Below are 28,000 nucleotides of genomic sequence, written 5' to 3'. Positions count from 1 at the left end.
TGCATCTGGGAGCAAAAAAGTCACAGACCATTGTGTTAACGGCACAATTTGCTACAACCTTTGTAGTAAAGGTTTTTCTGTATTCTGCTCCGGATACCGTTTTTTTTCAACACTCTTGTAATTTCCACATTCTTGAAAAAATCTCCACAATGGTGCATCTGGGAGCAAAAAGTCACAGACCATTGTGTTAAGGGAACAATTTGCTACAACTTTTGTAGTAAAAGTTTTTCTGTATTCTGCTCCGGATACCGTTTTTTTTCCACACTCTTGTAATTTCCACATTCTTGAAAAAATCTCCACATTGATGCATCTGGGAGCAAAAAAGTCACAGACCATTGTGTTAACGGCACAATTTGCTACAACCCTTGTAGTAAAGGTTTTTCTGTATTCTGCTCCGGATACCGTTTTTTTTCAACACTCTTGTAATTTCCACATTCTTGAAAAAATCTCCACAATGGTGCATCTGGGAGCAAAAAAGTCACAGACCATTGTGTTAAGGGAACAATTTGCTACAACTTTTGTAGTAAAAGTTTTTCTGTATTCTGCTCCGGATACCGTTTTTTTTCAACACTCTTGTAATTTCCACATTCTTGAAAAAATCTCCACAATGGTGCATCTGGGAGCAAAAAAGTCACAGACCGTTGTGTTAAGCGAACAATTTGCTACAACTTTTGTAGTAAAAGTTTTTCTGTATTCTGCTCCGGATACCGTTTTTTTTCAACACTCTTGTAATTTCCACATTCTTGAAAAAATCTCCATATTGATGCACCTGGGAGCAAAAAAGTCACAGACCATTGTGTTAAGGGCACAATTTGCTACAACTTTTGTAGTAAAAGTTTTTCTGTATTCTGCTCCGAATACCGTTTTTTTTCAACACTCTTGTTATTTCCACATTCTTGAAAAAATCTCCATATTGATGCACCTGGGAGCAAAAAAGTCACAGACCATTGTGTTAAGGGCACAATTTACTACAACTTTTGTAGTAAAAGTTTTTCTGTATTCTGCTCCGAATACCGTTTTTTTTCAACACTCTTGTAATTTCCACATTCTTGAAAAAATCTCCACATTGATGCATCTGGGAGCAAAAAAGTCACAGACCATTGTGTTAAGGGCACAATTTGCTACAACCTTTGTAGTAAAAGTTTTTCTGTATTCTGCTCCGGATACCGTTTTTTTTCAACACTCTTGTAATTTCCACATTCTTGAAAAAATCTCCACAATGGTGCATCTGGGAGCAAAAAAGTCACAGACCATTGTGTTAAGGGAACAATTTGCTACAACTTTTGTAGTAAAAGTTTTTCTGTATTCTGCTCCGGATACCGTTTTTTTCCACACTCTTGTAATTTCCACATTCTTGAAAAAATCTCCACAATGGTGCATCTGGGAGCAAAAAAGTCACAGACCATTGTGTTAAGGGCACAATTTGCTACAACTTTTGTGGTAAAAGTTTTTCTGTAATCTGCTCCGGATACCGTTTTTTTTCAACACTCTTGTAATTTCCACATTCTTGAAAAAATCTCCACATTGATGCATCTGGGAGCAAAAAAGTCACAGACCATTGTGTTAAGGGAACAATTTGCTACAACTTTTGTAGTAAAAGTTTTTCTGTATTCTGCTCCGAATACCGTTTTTTTTCAACACTCTTGTAATTTCCACATTCTTGAAAAAATCTCCACATTGATGCATCTGGGAGCAAAAAAGTCACAGACCATTGTGTTAAGGGCACAATTTGCTACAACCTTTGTAGTAAAAGTTTTTCTGTATTCTGCTCCGGATACCGTTTTTTTTCAACACTCTTGTAATTTCCACATTCTTGAAAAAATCTCCACAATGGTGCATCTGGGAGCAAAAAGTCACAGACCATTGTGTTAAGGGAACAATTTGCTACAACTTTTGTAGTAAAAGTTTTTCTGTATTCTGCTCCGGATACCGTTTTTTTTCCACACTCTTGTAATTTCCACATTCTTGAAAAAATCTCCACATTGATGCATCTGGGAGCAAAAAAGTCACAGACCATTGTGTTAACGGCACAATTTGCTACAACCCTTGTAGTAAAGGTTTTTCTGTATTCTGCTCCGGATACCGTTTTTTTTCAACACTCTTGTAATTTCCACATTCTTGAAAAAATCTCCACAATGGTGCATCTGGGAGCAAAAAGTCACAGACCATTGTGTTAAGGGAACAATTTGCTACAACTTTTGTAGTAAAAGTTTTTCTGTATTCTGCTCCGGATACCGTTTTTTTTCCACACTCTTGTAATTTCCACATTCTTGAAAAAATCTCCACATTGATGCATCTGGGAGCAAAAAAGTCACAGACCATTGTGTTAACGGCACAATTTGCTACAACCCTTGTAGTAAAGGTTTTTCTGTATTCTGCTCCGGATACCGTTTTTTTTCAACACTCTTGTAATTTCCACATTCTTGAAAAAATCTCCACAATGGTGCATCTGGGAGCAAAAAAGTCACAGACCATTGTGTTAAGGGAACAATTTGCTACAACTTTTGTAGTAAAAGTTTTTCTGTATTCTGCTCCGGATACCGTTTTTTTTCAACACTCTTGTAATTTCCACATTCTTGAAAAAATCTCCACAATGGTGCATCTGGGAGCAAAAAAGTCACAGACCGTTGTGTTAAGCGAACAATTTGCTACAACTTTTGTAGTAAAAGTTTTTCTGTATTCTGCTCCGGATACCGTTTTTTTTCAACACTCTTGTAATTTCCACATTCTTGAAAAAATCTCCATATTGATGCACCTGGGAGCAAAAAAGTCACAGACCATTGTGTTAAGGGCACAATTTGCTACAACTTTTGTAGTAAAAGTTTTTCTGTATTCTGCTCCGAATACCGTTTTTTTTCAACACTCTTGTTATTTCCACATTCTTGAAAAAATCTCCATATTGATGCACCTGGGAGCAAAAAAGTCACAGACCATTGTGTTAAGGGCACAATTTACTACAACTTTTGTAGTAAAAGTTTTTCTGTATTCTGCTCCGAATACCGTTTTTTTTCAACACTCTTGTAATTTCCACATTCTTGAAAAAATCTCCACATTGATGCATCTGGGAGCAAAAAAGTCACAGACCATTGTGTTAAGGGCACAATTTGCTACAACCTTTGTAGTAAAAGTTTTTCTGTATTCTGCTCCGGATACCGTTTTTTTTCAACACTCTTGTAATTTCCACATTCTTGAAAAAATCTCCACAATGGTGCATCTGGGAGCAAAAAAGTCACAGACCATTGTGTTAAGGGAACAATTTGCTACAACTTTTGTAGTAAAAGTTTTTCTGTATTCTGCTCCGGATACCGTTTTTTTCCACACTCTTGTAATTTCCACATTCTTGAAAAAATCTCCACAATGGTGCATCTGGGAGCAAAAAAGTCACAGACCATTGTGTTAAGGGCACAATTTGCTACAACTTTTGTGGTAAAAGTTTTTCTGTAATCTGCTCCGGATACCGTTTTTTTTCAACACTCTTGTAATTTCCACATTCTTGAAAAAATCTCCACATTGATGCATCTGGGAGCAAAAAAGTCACAGACCATTGTGTTAAGGGAACAATTTGCTACAACTTTTGTAGTAAAAGTTTTTCTGTATTCTGCTCCGAATACCGTTTTTTTTCAACACTCTTGTAATTTCCACATTCTTGAAAAAATCTCCACATTGATGCATCTGGGAGCAAAAAAGTCACAGACCATTGTGTTAAGGGCACAATTTGCTACAACCTTTGTAGTAAAAGTTTTTCTGTATTCTGCTCCGGATACCGTTTTTTTTCAACACTCTTGTAATTTCCACATTCTTGAAAAAATCTCCACAATGGTGCATCTGGGAGCAAAAAAGTCACAGACCATTGTGTTAAGGGAACAATTTGCTACAACTTTTGTAGTAAAAGTTTTTCTGTATTCTGCTCCGGATACCGTTTTTTTTCCACACTCTTGTAATTTCCACATTCTTGAAAAAATCTCCACAATGGTGCATCTGGGAGCAAAAAAGTCACAGACCATTGTGTTAAGGGCACAATTTGCTACAACTTTTGTGGTAAAAGCTTTTCTGTAATCTGCTCCGGATACCGTTTTTTTTCAACACTCTTGTAATTTCCACATTCTTGAAAAAATCTCCACATTGATGCATCTGGGAGCAAAAAAGTCACAGACCATTGTGTTAAGGGAACAATTTGCTACAACTTTTGTAGTAAAAGTTTTTCTGTATTCTGCTCCGGATACCGTTTTTTTTCAACACTCTTGTAATTTCCACATTCTTGAAAAAATCTCCACAATGGTGCATCTGGGAGCAAAAAAGTCACAGACCATTGTGTTAACGGCACAATTTGCTACAACCTTTGTAGTAAAGGTTTTTCTGTATTCTGCTCCGGATACCGTTTTTTTCCACACTCTTGTAATTTCCACATTCTTGAAAAAATCTCCACATTGATGCATCTGGGAGCAAAAAAGTCACAGACCATTGTGTTAAGGGCACAATTTGCTACAACCTTTGTAGTAAAAGTTTTTCTGTATTCTGCTCCGGATACCGTTTTTTTTCAACACTCTTGTAATTTCCACATTCTTGAAAAAATCTCCACATTGATGCATCTGGGAGCAAAAAAGTCACAGACCATTGTGTTAAGGGCACAATTTACTACAACTTTTGTAGTAAAAGTTTTTCTGTATTCTGCTCCGAATACCGTTTTTTTTCAACACTCTTGTAATTTCCACATTCTTGAAAAAATCTCCACATTGATGCATCTGGGAGCAAAAAAGTCACAGACCATTGTGTTAAGGGCACAATTTGCTACAACCTTTGTAGTAAAAGTTTTTCTGTATTCTGCTCCGGATACCGTTTTTTTTCAACACTCTTGTAATTTCCACATTCTTGAAAAAATCTCCATATTGATGCACCTGGGAGCAAAAAAGTCACAGACCATTGTGTTAAGGGCACAATTTACTACAACTTTTGTAGTAAAAGTTTTTCTGTATTCTGCTCCGAATACCGTTTTTTTTCAACACTCTTGTAATTTCCACATTCTTGAAAAAATCTCCATATTGATGCACCTGGGAGCAAAAAAGTCACAGACCATTGTGTTAAGGGCACAATTTACTACAACTTTTGTAGTAACAGTTTTTCTGTATTCTGCTCCGAATACCGTTTTTTTTCAACACTCTTGTAATTTCCACATTCTTGAAAAAATCTCCACATTGATGCTTCTGGGAGCAAAAAAGTCACAGACCATTGTGTTAAGGGCACAATTTGCTACAACCTTTGTAGTAAAAGTTTTTCTGTATTCTGCTCCGGATACCGTTTTTTTTCAACACTCTTGTAATTTCCACATTCTTGAAAAAATCTCCACAATGGTGCATCTGGGAGCAAAAAAGTCACAGACCATTGTGTTAAGGGAACAATTTGCTACAACTTTTGTAGTAAAAGTTTTTCTGTATTCTGCTCCGGATACCGTTTTTTTTCAACACTCTTGTAATTTCCACATTCTTGAAAAAATCTCCACAATGGTGCATCTGGGAGCAAAAAAGTCACAGACCATTGTGTTAACGGCACAATTTGCTACAACCTTTGTAGTAAAGGTTTTTCTGTATTCTGCTCCGGATACCGTTTTTTTCCACACTCTTGTAATTTCCACATTCTTGAAAAAATCTCCACATTGATGCATCTGGGAGCAAAAAAGTCACAGACCATTGTGTTAAGGGCACAATTTGCTACAACCTTTGTAGTAAAAGTTTTTCTGTATTCTGCTCCGGATACCGTTTTTTTTCAACACTCTTGTAATTTCCACATTCTTGAAAAAATCTCCACATTGATGCATCTGGGAGCAAAAAAGTCACAGACCATTGTGTTAAGGGCACAATTTACTACAACTTTTGTAGTAAAAGTTTTTCTGTATTCTGCTCCGAATACCGTTTTTTTTCAACACTCTTGTAATTTCCACATTCTTGAAAAAATCTCCACATTGATGCATCTGGGAGCAAAAAAGTCACAGACCATTGTGTTAAGGGCACAATTTGCTACAACCTTTGTAGTAAAAGTTTTTCTGTATTCTGCTCCGGATACCGTTTTTTTTCAACACTCTTGTAATTTCCACATTCTTGAAAAAATCTCCATATTGATGCACCTGGGAGCAAAAAAGTCACAGACCATTGTGTTAAGGGCACAATTTACTACAACTTTTGTAGTAAAAGTTTTTCTGTATTCTGCTCCGAATACCGTTTTTTTTCAACACTCTTGTAATTTCCACATTCTTGAAAAAATCTCCATATTGATGCACCTGGGAGCAAAAAAGTCACAGACCATTGTGTTAAGGGCACAATTTACTACAACTTTTGTAGTAACAGTTTTTCTGTATTCTGCTCCGAATACCGTTTTTTTTCAACACTCTTGTAATTTCCACATTCTTGAAAAAATCTCCACATTGATGCATCTGGGAGCAAAAAAGTCACAGACCATTGTGTTAAGGGCACAATTTGCTACAACCTTTGTAGTAAAAGTTTTTCTGTATTCTGCTCCGGATACCGTTTTTTTTCAACACTCTTGTAATTTCCACATTCTTGAAAAAATCTCCACATTGATGCATCTGGGAGCAAAAAAGTCACAGACCATTGTGTTAAGAGCAAAATTTGCTACAACCTTTGTAGTAAAAGTTTTTCTGTATTCTGCTCCGGATACCGTTTTTTTTCAACACTCTTGTAATTTCCACATTCTTGAAAAAATCTCCACATTGATGCATCTGGGAGCAAAAAAGTCACAGACCATTGTGTTAAGAGAACAATTTGCTACAACTTTTGTAGTAAAAGTTTTTCTGTATTCTGCTCCGAATACCGTTTTTTTTCAACACTCTTGTAATTTCCACATTCTTGAAAAAATCTCCACATTGATGCATCTGGGAGCAAAAAAGTCACAGACCATTGTGTTAACGGCACAATTTGCTACAACCTTTGTAGTAAAGGTTTTTCTGTATTCTGCTCCGGATACCGTTTTTTTTCAACACTCTTGTAATTTCCACATTCTTGAAAAAATCTCCACAATGGTGCATCTGGGAGCAAAAAAGTCACAGACCATTGTGTTAAGGGAACAATTTGCTACAACTTTTGTAGTAAAAGTTTTTCTGTATTCTGCTCCGGATACCGTTTTTTTTCCACACTCTTGTAATTTCCACATTCTTGAAAAAATCTCCACATTGATGCATCTGGGAGCAAAAAAGTCACAGACCATTGTGTTAACGGCACAATTTGCTACAACCTTTGTAGTAAAGGTTTTTCTGTATTCTGCTCCGGATACCGTTTTTTTTCAACACTCTAGTAATTTCCACATTCTTGAAAAAATCTCCACAATGGTGCATCTGGGAGCAAAAAAGTCAGAGACCATTGTGTTAAGGGAACAATTTGCTACAACTTTTGTAGTAAAAGTTTTTCTGTATTCTGCTCCGGATGCCGTTCTTTTTCAACACTCTTGTAATTTCCACATTCTTGAAAAAATCTCCACATTGATGCATCTGGGAGCAAAAAAGTCACAGACCATTGTGTTAAGGGAACAATTTGCTACAACTTTTGTAGTAAAAGTTTTTCTGTATTCTGCTCCGAATACCGTTTTTTTTCAACACTCTTGTAATTTCCACATTCTTGAAAAAATCTCCACATTGATGCATCTGGGAGCAAAAAAGTCACAGACCATTGTGTTAAGGGCACAATTTGCTACAACCTTTGTAGTAAAAGTTTTTCTGTATTCTGCTCCGGATACCGTTTTTTTTCAACACTCTTGTAATTTCCACATTCTTGAAAAAATCTCCACAATGGTGCATCTGGGAGCAAAAAAGTCACAGATCATTGTGTTAAGGGAACAATTTGCTACAACTTTTGTAGTAAAAGTTTTTCTGTATTCTGCTCCGGATACCGTTTTTTTTCCACACTCTTGTAATTTCCACATTCTTGAAAAAATCTCCACAATGGTGCATCTGGGAGCAAAAAAGTCACAGACCATTGTGTTAAGGGCACAATTTGCTACAACTTTTGTGGTAAAAATTTTTCTGTAATCTGCTCCGGATACCGTTTTTTTTCAACACTCTTGCAATTTCCACATTCTTGAAAAAATCTCCACAATGGTGCATCTGGGAGCAAAAAAGTCACAGACCATTGTGTTAAGGGAACAATTTGCTACAACTTTTGTAGTAAAAGTTTTTCTGTATTCTGCTCCGGATACCGTTTTTTTTCCACACTCTTGTAATTTCCACATTCTTGAAAAAATCTCCACATTGATGCATCTGGGAGCAAAAAAGTCACAGACCATTGTGTTAACGGCACAATTTGCTACAACCTTTGTAGTAAAGGTTTTTCTGTATTCTGCTCCGGATACCGTTTTTTTTCAACACTCTTGTAATTTCCACATTCTTGAAAAAATCTCCACAATGGTGCATCTGGGAGCAAAAAAGTCAGAGACCATTGTGTTAAGGGAACAATTTGCTACAACTTTTGTAGTAAAAGTTTTTCTGTATTCTGCTCCGGATGCCGTTCTTTTTCAACACTCTTGTAATTTCCACATTCTTGAAAAAATCTCCACATTGATGCATCTGGGAGCAAAAAAGTCACAGACCATTGTGTTAAGGGAACAATTTGCTACAACTTTTGTAGTAAAAGTTTTTCTGTATTCTGCTCCGAATACCGTTTTTTTTCAACACTCTTGTAATTTCCACATTCTTGAAAAAATCTCCACATTGATGCATCTGGGAGCAAAAAAGTCACAGACCATTGTGTTAAGGGCACAATTTGCTACAACCTTTGTAGTAAAAGTTTTTCTGTATTCTGCTCCGGATACCGTTTTTTTTCAACACTCTTGTAATTTCCACATTCTTGAAAAAATCTCCACAATGGTGCATCTGGGAGCAAAAAAGTCACAGATCATTGTGTTAAGGGAACAATTTGCTACAACTTTTGTAGTAAAAGTTTTTCTGTATTCTGCTCCGGATACCGTTTTTTTTCCACACTCTTGTAATTTCCACATTCTTGAAAAAATCTCCACAATGGTGCATCTGGGAGCAAAAAAGTCACAGACCATTGTGTTAAGGGCACAATTTGCTACAACTTTTGTGGTAAAAATTTTTCTGTAATCTGCTCCGGATACCGTTTTTTTTCAACACTCTTGTAATTTCCACATTCTTGAAAAAATCTCCACATTGATGCATCTGGGAGCAAAAAAGTCACAGACCATTGTGTTAAGGGAACAATTTGCTACAACTTTTGTAGTAAAAGTTTTTCTGTATTCTGCTCCGGATACCGTTTTTTTTCAACACTCTTGTAATTTCCACATTCTTGAAAAAATCTCCACAATGGTGCATCTGGGAGCAAAAAAGTTACAGACCATTGTGTTAAGGGCACAATTTACTACAACTTTTGTAGTAAAAGTTTTTCTGTATTCTGCTCCGAATACCGTTTTTTTCAACACTCTTGTAATTTCCACATTCTTGAAAAAATCTCCACATTGATGCATCTGGGAGCAAAAAAGTCACAGACCATTGTGTTAAGGGCACAATTTGCTACAACCTTTGTAGTAAAAGTTTTTCTGTATTCTGCTCCGGATACCGTATTTTTTCAACACTCTTGTAATTTCCACATTCTTGAAAAAATCTCCACAATGGTGCATCTGGGAGCAAAAAAGTCACAGATCATTGTGTTAAGGGAACAATTTGCTACAACTTTTGTAGTAAAAGTTTTTCTGTATTCTGCTCCGGATACCGTTTTTTTTTCAACACTCTTGTAATTTGCACATTTTTCAAAAATTCTCCACATTGATGCATTTGGGAGCAAAAATGTTGGAGACCATTGTGTTAAGGGCACAATTTACTACAACTTTTGTAGTAAAAGTTTTTCTGTATTCTGCTCCGAATACCGTTTTTTTTCAACACTCTTGTAATTTCCACATTCTTGAAAAAATCTCCACATTGATGCATCTGGGAGCAAAAAAGTCACAGACCATTGTGTTAAGGGCACAATTTGCTACAACCTTTGTAGTAAAAGTTTTTCTGTATTCTGCTCCGGATACCGTTTTTTTTCAACACTCTTGTAATTTCCACATTCTTGAAAAAATCTCCACAATGGTGCATCTGGGAGCAAAAAAGTCACAGACCATTGTGTTAAGGGAACAATTTGCTACAACTTTTGTAGTAAAAGTTTTTCTGTATTCTGCTCCGGATACCGTTTTTTTTCAACACTCTTGTAATTTCCACATTCTTGAAAAAATCTCCACAATGGTGCATCTGGGAGCAAAAAAGTTACAGACCATTGTGTTAAGGGCACAATTTACTACAACTTTTGTAGTAAAAGTTTTTCTGTATTCTGCTCCGAATACCGTTTTTTTCAACACTCTTGTAATTTCCACATTCTTGAAAAAATCTCCACATTGATGCATCTGGGAGCAAAAAAGTCACAGACCATTGTGTTAAGGGCACAATTTGCTACAACCTTTGTAGTAAAAGTTTTTCTGTATTCTGCTCCGGATACCGTATTTTTTCAACACTCTTGTAATTTCCACATTCTTGAAAAAATCTCCACAATGGTGCATCTGGGAGCAAAAAAGTCACAGATCATTGTGTTAAGGGAACAATTTGCTACAACTTTTGTAGTAAAAGTTTTTCTGTATTCTGCTCCGGATACCGTTTTTTTTTCAACACTCTTGTAATTTGCACATTTTTCAAAAATTCTCCACATTGATGCATTTGGGAGCAAAAATGTTGGAGACCATTGTGTTAAGGGCACAATTTACTACAACTTTTGTAGTAAAAGTTTTTCTGTATTCTGCTCCGAATACCGTTTTTTTTCAACACTCTTGTAATTTCCACATTCTTGAAAAAATCTCCACATTGATGCATCTGGGAGCAAAAAAGTCACAGACCATTGTGTTAAGGGCACAATTTGCTACAACCTTTGTAGTAAAAGTTTTTCTGTATTCTGCTCCGGATACCGTTTTTTTTCAACACTCTTGTAATTTCCACATTCTTGAAAAAATCTCCACAATGGTGTATCTGGGAGCAAAAAAGTCACAGACCATTGTGTTAAGGGAACAATTTGCTACAACTTTTGTAGTAAAAGTTTTTCTGTATTCTGCTCCGGATACCGTTTTTTTTCAACACTCTTGTAATTTCCACATTCTTGAAAAAATCTCCACAATGGTGCATCTGGGAGCAAAAAAGTTACAGACCATTGTGTTAAGGGCACAATTTACTACAACTTTTGTAGTAAAAGTTTTTCTGTATTCTGCTCCGAATACCGTTTTTTTCAACACTCTTGTAATTTCCACATTCTTGAAAAAATCTCCACATTGATGCATCTGGGAGCAAAAAAGTCACAGACCATTGTGTTAAGGGCACAATTTGCTACAACCTTTGTAGTAAAAGTTTTTCTGTATTCTGCTCCGGATACCGTTTTTTTTCAACACTCTTGTAATTTCCACATTCTTGAAAAAATCTCCACAATGGTGCATCTGGGAGCAAAAAAGTCACAGATCATTGTGTTAAGGGAACAATTTGCTACAACTTTTGTAGTAAAAGTTTTTCTGTATTCTGCTCCGGATACCGTTTTTTTTTCAACACTCTTGTAATTTGCACATTTTTCAAAAATTCTCCACATTGATGCATCTGGGAGCAAAAATGTTGGAGACCATTGTGTTAAGGGCACAATTTACTACAACTTTTGTAGTAAAAGTTTTTCTGTATTCTGCTCCGAATACCGTTTTTTTTCAACACTCTTGTAATTTCCACATTCTTGAAAAAATCTCCACATTGATGCATCTGGGAGCAAAAAAGTCACAGACCATTGTGTTAAGGGCACAATTTGCTACAACCTTTGTAGTAAAAGTTTTTCTGTATTCTGCTCCGGATACCGTTTTTTTTCAACACTCTTGTAATTTCCACATTCTTGAAAAAATCTCCACAATGGTGCATCTGGGAGCAAAAAAGTCACAGACCATTGTGTTAAGGGAACAATTTGCTACAACTTTTGTAGTAAAAGTTTTTCTGTATTCTGCTCCGGATACCGTTTTTTTTCCACACTCTTGTAATTTCCACATTCTTGAAAAAGTCTCCACAATGGTGCATCTGGGAGCAAAAAAGTCACAGACCATTGTGTTAAGGGCACAATTTGCTACAACTTTTGTGGTAAAAGTTTTTCTGTAATCTGCTCCGGATACCGTTTTTTTTCAACACTCTTGTAATTTCCACATTCTTGAAAAAATCTCCACATTGATGCATCTGGGAGCAAAAAAGTCACAGACCATTGTGTTAAGGGAACAATTTGCTACAACTTTTGTAGTAAAAGTTTTTCTGTATTCTGCTCCGAATACCGTTTTTTTTCAACACTCTTGTAATTTCCACATTCTTGAAAAAATCTCCACATTGATACATCTGGGAGCAAAAAAGTCACAGACCATTGTGTTAAGGGCACAATTTGCTACAACCTTTGTAGTAAAAGTTTTTCTGTATTCTGCTCCGGATACCGTTTTTTTTCAACACTCTTGTAATTTCCACATTCTTGAAAAAATCTCCACAATGGTGCATCTGGGAGCAAAAAAGTCACAGACCATTGTGTTAAGGGAACAATTTGCTACAACTTTTGTAGTAAAAGTTTTTCTGTATTCTGCTCCGGATACCGTTTTTTTTCCACACTCTTGTAATTTCCACATTCTTGAAAAAATCTCCACAATGGTGCATCTGGGAGCAAAAAAGTCACAGACCATTGTGTTAAGGGCACAATTTGCTACAACTTTTGTGGTAAAAGTTTTTCTGTAATCTGCTCCGGATACCGTTTTTTTTCAACACTCTTGTAATTTCCACATTCTTGAAAAAATCTCCACATTGATGCATCTGGGAGCAAAAAAGTCACAGACCATTGTGTTAAGGGAACAATTTGCTACAACTTTTGTAGTAAAAGTTTTTCTGTATTCTGCTCCGCATACCGTTTTTTTTCAACACTCTTGTAATTTCCACATTCTTGAAAAAATCTCCACAATGGTGCATCTGGGAGCAAAAAAGTTACAGACCATTGTGTTAAGGGCACAATTTACTACAACTTTTGTAGTAAAAGTTTTTCTGTATTCTGCTCCGAATACCGTTTTTTTCAACACTCTTGTAATTTCCACATTCTTGAAAAAATCTCCACATTGATGCATCTGGGAGCAAAAAAGTCACAGACCATTGTGTTAAGGGCACAATTTGCTACAACCTTTGTAGTAAAAGTTTTTCTGTATTCTGCTCCGGATACCGTTTTTTTTCAACACTCTTGTAATTTCCACATTCTTGAAAAAATCTCCACAATGGTGCATCTGGGAGCAAAAAAGTCACAGATCATTGTGTTAAGGGAACAATTTGCTACAACTTTTGTAGTAAAAGTTTTTCTGTATTCTGCTCCGGATACCGTTTTTTTTTCAACACTCTTGTAATTTGCACATTTTTCAAAAATTCTCCACATTGATGCATCTGGGAGCAAAAATGTTGGAGACCATTGTGTTAAGGGCACAATTTGCTACAACTTTTGTGGTAAAAGTTTTTCTGTATTCTGCTCCGGATACCATTTTTTTTCAACACTCTTGTAATTTCCACATTCTTGAAAAAATCTCCACAATGGTGCATCTGGGAGCAAAAAAGTCAGAGACCATTGTGTTAAGGGAACAATTTGCTACAACTTTTGTAGTAAAAGTTTTTCTGTATTCTGCTCCGGATGCCGTTCTTTTTCAACACTCTTGTAATTTCCACATTCTTGAAAAAATCTCCACATTGATGCATCTGGGAGCAAAAAAGTCACAGACCATTGTGTTAAGGGAACAATTTGCTACAACTTTTGTAGTAAAAGTTTTTCTGTATTCTGCTCCGAATACCGTTTTTTTTCAACACTCTTGTAATTTCCACATTCTTGAAAAAATCTCCACATTGATACATCTGGGAGCAAAAAAGTCACAGACCATTGTGTTAAGGGCACAATTTGCTACAACCTTTGTAGTAAAAGTTTTTCTGTATTCTGCTCCGGATACCGTTTTTTTTCAACACTCTTGTAATTTCCACATTCTTGAAAAAATCTCCACAATGGTGCATCTGGGAGCAAAAAAGTCACAGACCATTGTGTTAAGGGAACAATTTGCTACAACTTTTGTAGTAAAAGTTTTTCTGTATTCTGCTCCGGATACCGTTTTTTTTCCACACTCTTGTAATTTCCACATTCTTGAAAAAATCTCCACAATGGTGCATCTGGGAGCAAAAAAGTCACAGACCATTGTGTTAAGGGCACAATTTGCTACAACTTTTGTGGTAAAAGTTTTTCTGTAATCTGCTCCGGATACCGTTTTTTTTCAACACTCTTGTAATTTCCACATTCTTGAAAAAATCTCCACATTGATGCATCTGGGAGCAAAAAAGTCACAGACCATTGTGTTAAGGGAACAATTTGCTACAACTTTTGTAGTAAAAGTTTTTCTGTATTCTGCTCCGCATACCGTTTTTTTTCAACACTCTTGTAATTTCCACATTCTTGAAAAAATCTCCACAATGGTGCATCTGGGAGCAAAAAAGTCACAGACCATTGTGTTAAGGGAACAATTTGCTACAACTTTTGTAGTAAAAGTTTTTCTGTATTCTGCTCCGGATACCGTTTTTTTTCCACACTCTTGTAATTTCCACATTCTTGAAAAAATCTCCACAATGGTGCATCTGGGAGCAAAAAAGTCACAGACCATTGTGTTAAGGGCACAATTTGCTACAACTTTTGTGGTAAAAGTTTTTCTGTAATCTGCTCCGGATACCGTTTTTTTTCAACACTCTTGTAATTTCCACATTCTTGAAAAAATCTCCACATTGATGCATCTGGGAGCAAAAAAGTCACAGACCATTGTGTTAAGGGAACAATTTGCTACAACTTTTGTAGTAAAAGTTTTTCTGTATTCTGCTCCGAATACCGTTTTTTTCAACACTCTTGTAATTTCCACATTCTTGAAAAAATCTCCACATTGATGCATCTGGGAGCAAAAAAGTCACAGACCATTGTGTTAAGGGCACAATTTGCTACAACCTTTGTAGTAAAAGTTTTTCTGTATTCTGCTCCGGATACCGTTTTTTTTCAACACTCTTGTAATTTCCACATTCTTGAAAAAATCTCCACAATGGTGCATCTGGGAGCAAAAAAGTCACAGATCATTGTGTTAAGGGAACAATTTGCTACAACTTTTGTAGTAAAAGTTTTTCTGTATTCTGCTCCGGATACCGTTTTTTTTTCAACACTCTTGTAATTTGCACATTTTTCAAAAATTCTCCACATTGATGCATCTGGGAGCAAAAATGTTGGAGACCATTGTGTTAAGGGCACAATTTGCTACAACTTTTGTGGTAAAAGTTTTTCTGTATTCTGCTCCGGATACCATTTTTTTTCAACACTCTTGTAATTTCCACATTCTTGAAAAAATCTCCACAATGGTGCATCTGGGAGCAAAAAAGTCAGAGACCATTGTGTTAAGGGAACAATTTGCTACAACTTTTGTAGTAAAAGTTTTTCTGTATTCTGCTCCGGATGCCGTTCTTTTTCAACACTCTTGTAATTTCCACATTCTTGAAAAAATCTCCACATTGATGCATCTGGGAGCAAAAAAGTCACAGACCATTGTGTTAAGGGAACAATTTGCTACAACTTTTGTAGTAAAAGTTTTTCTGTATTCTGCTCCGAATACCGTTTTTTTTCAACACTCTTGTAATTTCCACATTCTTGAAAAAATCTCCACATTGATACATCTGGGAGCAAAAAAGTCACAGACCATTGTGTTAAGGGCACAATTTGCTACAACCTTTGTAGTAAAAGTTTTTCTGTATTCTGCTCCGGATACCGTTTTTTTTCAACACTCTTGTAATTTCCACATTCTTGAAAAAATCTCCACAATGGTGCATCTGGGAGCAAAAAAGTCACAGACCATTGTGTTAAGGGAACAATTTGCTACAACTTTTGTAGTAAAAGTTTTTCTGTATTCTGCTCCGGATACCGTTTTTTTTCCACACTCTTGTAATTTCCACATTCTTGAAAAAATCTCCACAATGGTGCATCTGGGAGCAAAAAAGTCACAGACCATTGTGTTAAGGGCACAATTTGCTACAACTTTTGTGGTAAAAGTTTTTCTGTAATCTGCTCCGGATACCGTTTTTTTTCAACACTCTTGTAATTTCCACATTCTTGAAAAAATCTCCACATTGATGCATCTGGGAGCAAAAAAGTCACAGACCATTGTGTTAAGGGAACAATTTGCTACAACTTTTGTAGTAAAAGTTTTTCTGTATTCTGCTCCGCATACCGTTTTTTTTCAACACTCTTGTAATTTCCACATTCTTGAAAAAATCTCCACAATGGTGCATCTGGGAGCAAAAAAGTTACAGACCATTGTGTTAAGGGCACAATTTACTACAACTTTTGTAGTAAAAGTTTTTCTGTATTCTGCTCCGAATACCGTTTTTTTCAACACTCTTGTAATTTCCACATTCTTGAAAAAATCTCCACATTGATGCATCTGGGAGCAAAAAAGTCACAGACCATTGTGTTAAGGGCACAATTTGCTACAACCTTTGTAGTAAAAGTTTTTCTGTATTCTGCTCCGGATACCGTTTTTTTTCAACACTCTTGTAATTTCCACATTCTTGAAAAAATCTCCACAATGGTGCATCTGGGAGCAAAAAAGTCACAGACCATTGTGTTAAGGGAACAATTTGCTACAACTTTTGTAGTAAAAGTTTTTCTGTATTCTGCTCCGCATACCGTTTTTTTTCAACACTCTTGTAATTTCCACATTCTTGAAAAAATCTCCACAATGGTGCATCTGGGAGCAAAAAAGTTACAGACCATTGTGTTAAGGGCACAATTTACTACAACTTTTGTAGTAAAAGTTTTTCTGTATTCTGCTCCGAATACCGTTTTTTTCAACACTCTTGTAATTTCCACATTCTTGAAAAAATCTCCACATTGATGCATCTGGGAGCAAAAAAGTCACAGACCATTGTGTTAAGGGCACAATTTGCTACAACCTTTGTAGTAAAAGTTTTTCTGTATTCTGCTCCGGATACCGTTTTTTTTCAACACTCTTGTAATTTCCACATTCTTGAAAAAATCTCCACAATGGTGCATCTGGGAGCAAAAAAGTCACAGATCATTGTGTTAAGGGAACAATTTGCTACAACTTTTGTAGTAAAAGTTTTTCTGTATTCTGCTCCGGATACCGTTTTTTTTTCAACACTCTTGTAATTTGCACATTTTTCAAAAATTCTCCACATTGATGCATCTGGGAGCAAAAATGTTGGAGACCATTGTGTTAAGGGCACAATTTGCTACAACTTTTGTGGTAAAAGTTTTTCTGTATTCTGCTCCGGATACCATTTTTTTTCAACACTCTTGTAATTTCCACATTCTTGAAAAAATCTCCACAATGGTGCATCTGGGAGCAAAAAAGTCAGAGACCATTGTGTTAAGGGAACAATTTGCTACAACTTTTGTAGTAAAAGTTTTTCTGTATTCTGCTCCGGATGCCGTTCTTTTTCAACACTCTTGTAATTTCCACATTCTTGAAAAAATCTCCACATTGATGCATCTGGGAGCAAAAAAGTCACAGACCATTGTGTTAAGGGAACAATTTGCTACAACTTTTGTAGTAAAAGTTTTTCTGTATTCTGCTCCGAATACCGTTTTTTTTCAACACTCTTGTAATTTCCACATTCTTGAAAAAATCTCCACATTGATACATCTGGGAGCAAAAAAGTCACAGACCATTGTGTTAAGGGCACAATTTGCTACAACCTTTGTAGTAAAAGTTTTTCTGTATTCTGCTCCGGATACCGTTTTTTTTCAACACTCTTGTAATTTCCACATTCTTGAAAAAATCTCCACAATGGTGCATCTGGGAGCAAAAAAGTCACAGACCATTGTGTTAAGGGAACAATTTGCTACAACTTTTGTAGTAAAAGTTTTTCTGTATTCTGCTCCGGATACCGTTTTTTTTCCACACTCTTGTAATTTCCACATTCTTGAAAAAATCTCCACAATGGTGCATCTGGGAGCAAAAAAGTCACAGACCATTGTGTTAAGGGCACAATTTGCTACAACTTTTGTGGTAAAAGTTTTTCTGTAATCTGCTCCGGATACCGTTTTTTTTCAACACTCTTGTAATTTCCACATTCTTGAAAAAATCTCCACATTGATGCATCTGGGAGCAAAAAAGTCACAGACCATTGTGTTAAGGGAACAATTTGCTACAACTTTTGTAGTAAAAGTTTTTCTGTATTCTGCTCCGCATACCGTTTTTTTTCAACACTCTTGTAATTTCCACATTCTTGAAAAAATCTCCACAATGGTGCATCTGGGAGCAAAAAAGTCACAGACCATTGTGTTAAGGGAACAATTTGCTACAACTTTTGTAGTAAAAGTTTTTCTGTATTCTGCTCCGGATACCGTTTTTTTTCCACACTCTTGTAATTTCCACATTCTTGAAAAAATCTCCACAATGGTGCATCTGGGAGCAAAAAAGTCACAGACCATTGTGTTAAGGGCACAATTTGCTACAACTTTTGTGGTAAAAGTTTTTCTGTAATCTGCTCCGGATACCGTTTTTTTTCAACACTCTTGTAATTTCCACATTCTTGAAAAAATCTCCACATTGATGCATCTGGGAGCAAAAAAGTCACAGACCATTGTGTTAAGGGAACAATTTGCTACAACTTTTGTAGTAAAAGTTTTTCTGTATTCTGCTCCGCATACCGTTTTTTTTCAACACTCTTGTAATTTCCACATTCTTGAAAAAATCTCCACAATGGTGCATCTGGGAGCAAAAAAGTTACAGACCATTGTGTTAAGGGCACAATTTACTACAACTTTTGTAGTAAAAGTTTTTCTGTATTCTGCTCCGAATACCGTTTTTTTCAACACTCTTGTAATTTCCACATTCTTGAAAAAATCTCCACATTGATGCATCTGGGAGCAAAAAAGTCACAGACCATTGTGTTAAGGGCACAATTTGCTACAACCTTTGTAGTAAAAGTTTTTCTGTATTCTGCTTCGGATACCGTTTTTTTTCAACACTCTTGTAATTTCCACATTCTTGAAAAAATCTCCACAATGGTGCATCTGGGAGCAAAAAAGTCACAGATCATTGTGTTAAGGGAACAATTTGCTACAACTTTTGTAGTAAAAGTTTTTCTGTATTCTGCTCCGGATACCGTTTTTTTTTCAACACTCTTGTAATTTGCACATTTTTCAAAAATTCTCCACATTGATGCATCTGGGAGCAAAAATGTTGGAGACCATTGTGTTAAGGGCACAATTTGCTACAACTTTTGTGGTAAAAGTTTTTCTGTATTCTGCTCCGGATACCATTTTTTTTCAACACTCTTGTAATTTCCACATTCTTGAAAAAATCTCCACAATGGTGCATCTGGGAGCAAAAAAGTCAGAGACCATTGTGTTAAGGGAACAATTTGCTACAACTTTTGTAGTAAAAGTTTTTCTGTATTCTGCTCCGGATGCCGTTCTTTTTCAACACTCTTGTAATTTCCACATTCTTGAAAAAATCTCCACATTGATGCATCTGGGAGCAAAAAAGTCACAGACCATTGTGTTAAGGGAACAATTTGCTACAACTTTTGTAGTAAAAGTTTTTCTGTATTCTGCTCCGAATACCGTTTTTTTTCAACACTCTTGTAATTTCCACATTCTTGAAAAAATCTCCACATTGATACATCTGGGAGCAAAAAAGTCACAGACCATTGTGTTAAGGGCACAATTTGCTACAACCTTTGTAGTAAAAGTTTTTCTGTATTCTGCTCCGGATACCGTTTTTTTTCAACACTCTTGTAATTTCCACATTCTTGAAAAAATCTCCACAATGGTGCATCTGGGAGCAAAAAAGTCACAGACCATTGTGTTAAGGGAACAATTTGCTACAACTTTTGTAGTAAAAGTTTTTCTGTATTCTGCTCCGGATACCGTTTTTTTTCCACACTCTTGTAATTTCCACATTCTTGAAAAAATCTCCACAATGGTGCATCTGGGAGCAAAAAAGTCACAGACCATTGTGTTAAGGGCACAATTTGCTACAACTTTTGTGGTAAAAGTTTTTCTGTAATCTGCTCCGGATACCGTTTTTTTTCAACACTCTTGTAATTTCCACATTCTTGAAAAAATCTCCACATTGATGCATCTGGGAGCAAAAAAGTCACAGACCATTGTGTTAAGGGAACAATTTGCTACAACTTTTGTAGTAAAAGTTTTTCTGTATTCTGCTCCGCATACCGTTTTTTTTCAACACTCTTGTAATTTCCACATTCTTGAAAAAATCTCCACAATGGTGCATCTGGGAGCAAAAAAGTTACAGACCATTGTGTTAAGGGCACAATTTACTACAACTTTTGTAGTAAAAGTTTTTCTGTATTCTGCTCCGAATACCGTTTTTTTCAACACTCTTGTAATTTCCACATTCTTGAAAAAATCTCCACATTGATGCATCTGGGAGCAAAAAAGTCACAGACCATTGTGTTAAGGGCACAATTTGCTACAACCTTTGTAGTAAAAGTTTTTCTGTATTCTGCTCCGGATACCGTTTTTTTTCAACACTCTTGTAATTTCCACATTCTTGAAAAAATCTCCACAATGGTGCATCTGGGAGCAAAAAAGTCACAGATCATTGTGTTAAGGGAACAATTTGCTACAACTTTTGTAGTAAAAGTTTTTCTGTATTCTGCTCCGGATACCGTTTTTTTTTCAACACTCTTGTAATTTGCACATTTTTCAAAAATTCTCCACATTGATGCATCTGGGAGCAAAAATGTTGGAGACCATTGTGTTAAGGGCACAATTTGCTACAACTTTTGTGGTAAAAGTTTTTCTGTATTCTGCTCCGGATACCATTTTTTTTCAACACTCTTGTAATTTCCACATTCTTGAAAAAATCTCCACAATGGTGCATCTGGGAGCAAAAAAGTCAGAGACCATTGTGTTAAGGGAACAATTTGCTACAACTTTTGTAGTAAAAGTTTTTCTGTATTCTGCTCCGGATGCCGTTCTTTTTCAACACTCTTGTAATTTCCACATTCTTGAAAAAATCTCCACATTGATGCATCTGGGAGCAAAAAAGTCACAGACCATTGTGTTAAGGGAACAATTTGCTACAACTTTTGTAGTAAAAGTTTTTCTGTATTCTGCTCCGAATACCGTTTTTTTTCAACACTCTTGTAATTTCCACATTCTTGAAAAAATCTCCACATTGATGCATCTGGGAGCAAAAAAGTCACAGACCATTGTGTTAAGGGCACAATTTGCTACAACCTTTGTAGTAAAAGTTTTTCTGTATTCTGCTCCGGATACCGTTTTTTTTCAACACTCTTGTAATTTCCACATTCTTGAAAAAATCTCCACAATGGTGCATCTGGGAGCAAAAAAGTCACAGACCATTGTGTTAAGGGAACAATTTGCTACAACTTTTGTAGTAAAAGTTTTTCTGTATTCTGCTCCGGATACCGTTTTTTTTCCACACTCTTGTAATTTCCACATTCTTGAAAAAGTCTCCACAATGGTGCATCTGGGAGCAAAAAAGTCACAGACCATTGTGTTAAGGGCACAATTTGCTACAACTTTTGTGGTAAAAGTTTTTCTGTAATCTGCTCCGGATACCGTTTTTTTTCAACACTCTTGTAATTTCCACATTCTTGAAAAAATCTCCACATTGATGCATCTGGGAGCAAAAAAGTCACAGACCATTGTGTTAAGGGAACAATTTGCTACAACTTTTGTAGTAAAAGTTTTTCTGTATTCTGCTCCGAATACCGTTTTTTTTCAACACTCTTGTAATTTCCACATTCTTGAAAAAATCTCCACATTGATACATCTGGGAGCAAAAAAGTCACAGACCATTGTGTTAAGGGCACAATTTGCTACAACCTTTGTAGTAAAAGTTTTTCTGTATTCTGCTCCGGATACCGTTTTTTTTCAACACTCTTGTAATTTCCACATTCTTGAAAAAATCTCCACAATGGTGCATCTGGGAGCAAAAAAGTCACAGACCATTGTGTTAAGGGAACAATTTGCTACAACTTTTGTAGTAAAAGTTTTTCTGTATTCTGCTCCGGATACCGTTTTTTTTCCACACTCTTGTAATTTCCACATTCTTGAAAAAATCTCCACAATGGTGCATCTGGGAGCAAAAAAGTCACAGACCATTGTGTTAAGGGCACAATTTGCTACAACTTTTGTGGTAAAAGTTTTTCTGTAATCTGCTCCGGATACCGTTTTTTTTCAACACTCTTGTAATTTCCACATTCTTGAAAAAATCTCCACATTGATGCATCTGGGAGCAAAAAAGTCACAGACCATTGTGTTAAGGGCACAATTTGCTACAACCTTTGTAGTAAAAGTTTTTCTGTATTCTGCTCCGGATACCGTTTTTTTTCAACACTCTTGTAATTTCCACATTCTTGAAAAAATCTCCACAATGGTGCATCTGGGAGCAAAAAAGTCTCAGACCATTGTGTTAAGGGAACAATTTGCTACAACTTTTGTAGTAAAAGTTTTTCTGTATTCTGCTCCGGATACCGTTTTTTTTCCACACTCTTGTAATTTCCACATTCTTGAAAAAGTCTCCACAATGGTGCATCTGGGAGCAAAAAAGTCACAGACCATTGTGTTAAGGGCACAATTTGCTACAACTTTTGTGGTAAAAGTTTTTCTGTAATCTGCTCCGGATACCGTTTTTTTTCAACACTCTTGTAATTTCCACATTCTTGAAAAAATCTCCACATTGATGCATCTGGGAGCAAAAAAGTCACAGACCATTGTGTTAAGGGAACAATTTGCTACAACTTTTGTAGTAAAAGTTTTTCTGTATTCTGCTCCGAATACCGTTTCTTTTCAACACTCTTGTAATTTCCACATTCTTGAAAAAATCTCCACATTGATACATCTGGGAGCAAAAAAGTCACAGACCATTGTGTTAAGGGCACAATTTGCTACAACCTTTGTAGTAAAAGTTTTTCTGTATTCTGCTCCGGATACCGTTTTTTTTCAACACTCTTGTAATTTCCACATTCTTGAAAAAATCTCCACAATGGTGCATCTGGGAGCAAAAAAGTCACAGACCATTGTGTTAAGGGCACAATTTGCTACAACCTTTGTAGTAAAAGTTTTTCTGTATTCTGCTTCGGATACCGTTTTTTTTCAACACTCTTGTAATTTCCACATTCTTGAAAAAATCTCCACAATGGTGCATCTGGGAGCAAAAAAGTCACAGACCATTGTGTTAAGGGAACAATTTGCTACAACTTTTGTAGTAAAAGTTTTTCTGTATTCTGCTCCGGATACCGTTTTTTTTCCACACTCTTGTAATTTCCACATTCTTGAAAAAATCTCCACAATGGTGCATCTGGGAGCAAAAAAGTCACAGACCATTGTGTTAAGGGCACAATTTGCTACAACTTTTGTGGTAAAAGTTTTTCTGTAATCTGCTCCGGATACCGTTTTTTTTCAACACTCTTGTAATTTCCACATTCTTGAAAAAATCTCCACATTGATGCATCTGGGAGCAAAAAAGTCACAGACCATTGTGTTAAGGGCACAATTTGCTACAACCTTTGTAGTAAAAGTTTTTCTGTATTCTGCTCCGGATACCGTTTTTTTTCAACACTCTTGTAATTTCCACATTCTTGAAAAAATCTCCACAATGGTGCATCTGGGAGCAAAAAAGTCACAGACCATTGTGTTAAGGGAACAATTTGCTACAACTTTTGTAGTAAAAGTTTTTCTGTATTCTGCTCCGGATACCGTTTTTTTTCCACACTCTTGTAATTTCCACATTCTTGAAAAAGTCTCCACAATGGTGCATCTGGGAGCAAAAAAGTCACAGACCATTGTGTTAAGGGCACAATTTGCTACAACTTTTGTGGTAAAAGTTTTTCTGTAATCTGCTCCGGATACCGTTTTTTTTCAACACTCTTGTAATTTCCACATTCTTGAAAAAATCTCCACATTGATGCATCTGGGAGCAAAAAAGTCACAGACCATTGTGTTAAGGGAACAATTTGCTACAACTTTTGTAGTAAAAGTTTTTCTGTATTCTGCTCCGAATACCGTTTTTTTTCAACACTCTTGTAATTTCCACATTCTTGAAAAAATCTCCACATTGATGCATCTGGGAGCAAAAAAGTCACAGACCATTGTGTTAAGGGAACAATTTGCTACAACTTTTGTAGTAAAAGTTTTTCTGTATTCTGCTCCGAATACCGTTTTTTTTCAACACTCTTGTAATTTCCACATTCTTGAAAAAATCTCCACATTGATACATCTGGGAGCAAAAAAGTCACAGACCATTGTGTTAAGGGCACAATTTGCTACAACCTTTGTAGTAAAAGTTTTTCTGTATTCTGCTCCGGATACCGTTTTTTTTCAACACTCTTGTAATTTCCACATTCTTGAAAAAATCTCCACATTGATGCATCTGGGAGCAAAAAAGTCACAGACCATTGTGTTAAGGGAACAATTTGCTACAACTTTTGTAGTAAAAGTTTTTCTGTATTCTGCTCCGAATACCGTTTTTTTTCAACACTCTTGTAATTTCCACATTCTTGAAAAAATCTCCACATTGATGCATCTGGGAGCAAAAAAGTCACAGACCATTGTGTTAAGGGCACAATTTGCTACAACCTTTGTAGTAAAAGTTTTTCTGGATTCTGCTCCGGATACCGTTTTTTTTCAACACTCTTGTAATTTCCACATTCTTGAAAAAATCTCCACAATGGTGCATCTGGGAGCAAAAAAGTCACAGACCATTGTGTTAAGGGAACAATTTGCTACAACTTTTGTAGTAAAAGTTTTTCTGTATTCTGCTCCGGATACCGTTTTTTTTCCACACTCTTGTAATTTCCACATTCTTGAAAAAGTCTCCACAATGGTGCATCTGGGAGCAAAAAAGTCACAGACCATTGTGTTAAGGGCACAATTTGCTACAACTTTTGTGGTAAAAGTTTTTCTGTAATCTGCTCCGGATACCGTTTTTTTTCAACACTCTTGTAATTTCCACATTCTTGAAAAAATCTCCACATTGATGCATCTGGGAGCAAAAAAGTCACAGACCATTGTGTTAAGGGAACAATTTGCTACAACTTTTGTAGTAAAAGTTTTTCTGTATTCTGCTCCGAATACCGTTTTTTTTCAACACTCTTGTAATTTCCACATTCTTGAAAAAATCTCCACATTGATGCATCTGGGAGCAAAAAAGTCACAGACCATTGTGTTAAGGGAACAATTTGCTACAACTTTTGTAGTAAAAGTTTTTCTGTATTCTGCTCCGAATACCGTTTTTTTTCAACACTCTTGTAATTTCCACATTCTTGAAAAAATCTCCACATTGATACATCTGGGAGCAAAAAAGTCACAGACCATTGTGTTAAGGGCACAATTTGCTACAACCTTTGTAGTAAAAGTTTTTCTGTATTCTGCTCCGGATACCGTTTTTTTTCAACACTCTTGTAATTTCCACATTCTTGAAAAAATCTCCACATTGATGCATCTGGGAGCAAAAAAGTCACAGACCATTGTGTTAAGGGAACAATTTGCTACAACTTTTGTAGTAAAAGTTTTTCTGTATTCTGCTCCGAATACCGTTTTTTTTCAACACTCTTGTAATTTCCACATTCTTGAAAAAATCTCCACATTGATGCATCTGGGAGCAAAAAAGTCACAGACCATTGTGTTAAGGGCACAATTTGCTACAACCTTTGTAGTAAAAGTTTTTCTGGATTCTGCTCCGGATACCGTTTTTTTTCAACACTCTTGTAATTTCCACATTCTTGAAAAAATCTCCACAATGGTGCATCTGGGAGCAAAAAAGTCACAGACCATTGTGTTAAGGGAACAATTTGCTACAACTTTTGTAGTAAAAGTTTTTCTGTATTCTGCTCCGGATACCGTTTTTTTTCCACACTCTTGTAATTTCCACATTCTTGAAAAAGTCTCCACAATGGTGCATCTGGGAGCAAAAAAGTCACAGACCATTGTGTTAAGGGCACAATTTGCTACAACTTTTGTGGTAAAAGTTTTTCTGTAATCTGCTCCGGATACCGTTTTTTTTCAACACTCTTGTAATTTCCACATTCTTGAAAAAATCTCCACATTGATGCATCTGGGAGCAAAAAAGTCACAGACCATTGTGTTAAGGGAACAATTTGCTACAACTTTTGTAGTAAAAGTTTTTCTGTATTCTGCTCCGAATACCGTTTTTTTTCAACACTCTTGTAATTTCCACATTCTTGAAAAAATCTCCACATTGATACATCTGGGAGCAAAAAAGTCACAGACCATTGTGTTAAGGGCACAATTTGCTACAACTTTTGTGGTAAAAGTTTTTCTGTAATCTGCTCCGGATACCGTTTTTTTTCAACACTCTTGTAATTTCCACATTCTTGAAAAAATCTCCACATTGATGCATCTGGGAGCAAAAAAGTCACAGACCATTGTGTTAAGGGAACAATTTGCTACAACTTTTGTAGTAAAAGTTTTTCTGTATTCTGCTCCGAATACCGTTTTTTTTCAACACTCTTGTAATTTCCACATTCTTGAAAAAATCTCCACATTGATACATCTGGGAGCAAAAAAGTCACAGACCATTGTGTTAAGGGCACAATTTGCTACAACCTTTGTAGTAAAAGTTTTTCTGTATTCTGCTCCGGATACCGTTTTTTTTCAACACTCTTGTAATTTCCACATTCTTGAAAAAATCTCCACAATGGTGCATCTGGGAGCAAAAAAGTCACAGACCATTGTGTTAAGGGCACAATTTGCTACAACCTTTGTAGTAAAAGTTTTTCTGTATTCTGCTTCGGATACCGTTTTTTTTCAACACTCTTGTAATTTCCACATTCTTGAAAAAATCTCCACAATGGTGCATCTGGGAGCAAAAAAGTCACAGACCATTGTGTTAAGGGAACAATTTGCTACAACTTTTGTAGTAAAAGTTTTTCTGTATTCTGCTCCGGATACCGTTTTTTTTCCACACTCTTGTAATTTCCACATTCTTGAAAAAATCTCCACAATGGTGCATCTGGGAGCAAAAAAGTCACAGACCATTGTGTTAAGGGCACAATTTGCTACAACTTTTGTGGTAAAAGTTTTTCTGTAATCTGCTCCGGATACCGTTTTTTTTCAACACTCTTGTAATTTCCACATTCTTGAAAAAATCTCCACATTGATGCATCTGGGAGCAAAAAAGTCACAGACCATTGTGTTAAGGGCACAATTTGCTACAACCTTTGTAGTAAAAGTTTTTCTGTATTCTGCTCCGGATACCGTTTTTTTTCAACACTCTTGTAATTTCCACATTCTTGAAAAAATCTCCACAATGGTGCATCTGGGAGCAAAAAAGTCACAGACCATTGTGTTAAGGGAACAATTTGCTACAACTTTTGTAGTAAAAGTTTTTCTGTATTCTGCTCCGGATACCGTTTTTTTTCCACACTCTTGTAATTTCCACATTCTTGAAAAAGTCTCCACAATGGTGCATCTGGGAGCAAAAAAGTCACAGACCATTGTGTTAAGGGCACAATTTGCTACAACTTTTGTGGTAAAAGTTTTTCTGTAATCTGCTCCGGATACCGTTTTTTTTCAACACTCTTGTAATTTCCACATTCTTGAAAAAATCTCCACATTGATGCATCTGGGAGCAAAAAAGTCACAGACCATTGTGTTAAGGGAACAATTTGCTACAACTTTTGTAGTAAAAGTTTTTCTGTATTCTGCTCCGAATACCGTTTTTTTTCAACACTCTTGTAATTTCCACATTCTTGAAAAAATCTCCACATTGATACATCTGGGAGCAAAAAAGTCACAGACCATTGTGTTAAGGGCACAATTTGCTACAACCTTTGTAGTAAAAGTTTTTCTGTATTCTGCTCCGGATACCGTTTTTTTTCAACACTCTTGTAATTTCCACATTCTTGAAAAAATCTCCACATTGATGCATCTGG

The sequence above is a fragment of the Onthophagus taurus genome, chromosome 10 (assembly GCF_036711975.1).
Source record: "Onthophagus taurus isolate NC chromosome 10, IU_Otau_3.0, whole genome shotgun sequence".
NCBI classification, from domain to species: Eukaryota; Metazoa; Arthropoda; class Insecta; order Coleoptera; family Scarabaeidae; genus Onthophagus; species Onthophagus taurus.
This window is presented reverse-complemented; position numbering follows the sequence as displayed.